This window comes from Penaeus chinensis, chromosome 1 (assembly GCF_019202785.1).
Source record: "Penaeus chinensis breed Huanghai No. 1 chromosome 1, ASM1920278v2, whole genome shotgun sequence".
In the NCBI taxonomy this organism is placed as follows: domain Eukaryota; kingdom Metazoa; phylum Arthropoda; class Malacostraca; order Decapoda; family Penaeidae; genus Penaeus; species Penaeus chinensis.
Window position 1 is genome coordinate 15948801 of NC_061819.1, and position 2500 is coordinate 15951300.

Genomic DNA, 2500 nt, shown 5'->3' on the forward strand with positions numbered 1-2500 from the left:
GAATGCTAGCAAACCTCCCAACTTCCGGAAATTTGGCCTGTTATCACTTAATTTAGCTAATTTTGTAAAATTCTTAATACTACAGAGAGTACTTTATCCAAACCAATAAATGGGTTTGTTCTTTCTTATTGTATATAATGTACAGAACCCAAAGGGAGATGAATAACAGTATCCATAACTGGTCTCAATAATTATATCAGTACAGTAAAAAAATATATATAGATATACATATATACATATACATATGTGAATCCATTTACACATTTGAAACATTTATTTATAGCCAAAATTGAAGAGTACATTATTTACACTGCATGTACAATATTTGCTTTGAGGTAGCATTTTTGAAGCAAAGCTCCTCAGGCAACAGATGTAAACACTATGAACATATTACAATTTACAAGAAGATAAAAGAAAAATTAAACACACAAACAGTAAGAGCAGAGCTATACGGGGGGTGGGGTTTGGGGGTGAACCTATGACGCTGACAGGTGTCATATGAGCAAACATTTGAATTGTGAACAAGTACTTGTATGACCTATTAGTCGAAGTATAGGTTTAATACGGCAGTCCATTTATAATCGGTAGAGTTGAGTCAGACAACTAAGTTAAGTCGAAGGTTCACTCGTCGTAGGTACTCTCTCAGCCAAACACCTAAAAATAAGAGAAAGGAAAACAATATCTCGTTTCGAATGACAAGAGGGAGTCATAACTTGTCAAAGTTACAGATATAAGTACATAATAACTGTCAAATGTATAATGCATCATCACAGGTAATTGACCCTCCATTAATTGTTAGTATTCAACGATGAATGTTAAGAGTTAATTGTAAAAATAAGAGACTGCCTATTTTGACACGTATTTAAGATAATACAATAATTATGGGTAGGCAAATTAAGTGTATTATTTTTGTTCATATACATGATCATGTATAACTTCAACATTTGAGTTTGTTTAAACAAGGGACACGTGTGATCCAAATGATCACTGTGATTATCCTGAGAATTCTTTTGAGTTGAAGTTTTAAGGGTATTAAGTAGGTTGGGTACGTAGTGCACCAAACTGAGTTACAGTAGGTAATAATAAAGACATTTTAGAACATATTGGGGCAAATAATCTTTAATTTGATGAAGGAGGCCAATGTGTCTGGATATTATATGGATAAGATTATGTATATATATCCTGAATGTCATAGATTCCTCAAAGGTAACACCAAGGAACTTTATAAAACTTGTTCTAGAGACTTCACAGTCATTTATGTTTAGTTGAGGATTCTGGAGGACTTTCTTATTTGTATATAGCATTTAATACGCCAGTATTAATAGTATGTCTGTTACATACACACCACTGGTATAGTTGATGAAGTTCAGTATTAATCAACTGTTCTTAGTTATAATGTTATCAGCGAATAGGATAGTGTTATGTTTAGTAAATATATTAGGTATATCATTTATTTAGATTAGGAAAAAGACTGGACCTAGGACACTGCCTTGTGGAACACCAAGAGTAATTGTACTTGAAGAGGAGCTTTCTCCTTTGAAAACTGTTATCTGAGTTCTATCAGTCAGGTAGTCCTTGAACCATAAATGAATGGCACCACGAATACCATAATGATACATCTTATCTAAAATAATTTAATGATTGATTGTGTCAAAGGCCTTTGCAGAATTAACAAAACATGGACAGAAGGGTTCGACTATTGTCAAGAGCAGAGTAAATACTCGATGGAAATATATTGAATGCTTGGAAGGTATTATGGTCATGTCTGAAGCCGAATTGCGATGGGATTAATTCGAATATTTTGGAAAAAAAGCAAAGTTACATATTGGTAGATAGTTCTTGGGATTATCCTTTGCACCAGATTTAAGCATTGGGGTAACTTTCGCTGCCTTTAGTTATGCTTGAAATGTTCCAGTTGCATCAGCCTGGTTAAAAAGCATGGACAGAGGTTGGGCAAATCAATCTGAGTTCCATTTGAATACAGACTGTAATTTAATTTGCGCCAGAAGTCTTTTTTTGTGTGCACTTGTAACATATTTTGTGACTTGCTTATTTACTACTGGTAAAACTATAGAGTTTAAGAAGTTATTTGTTAAGTAATCTATTGGAAACAAAGGTGTATGTATGTATGTATGTATGTATGTATGTATGTATGTATGTATGTATGTATGTATGTATGTATGTATGTATGTATGTATGTATGTATGTATGTATGTATGTATGTATGTATGTATGTATGTATGTATGTATGTATGTATGTATGTATGTATGTATGTATGTATGTATGTATGTATGTATGTATGTATGTATGTATGTATGTATGTATGTATGTATGTATGTATGTATGTATGTATGTATGTATGTATGTATGTATGTATGTATGTATGTATGTATGTATGTATGTATGTATGTATGTATGTATGTATGTATGTATGTATGTATGTATGTATGTATGTATGTATGTATGTATGTATGTATGTATGTATGTATGTATGTATGT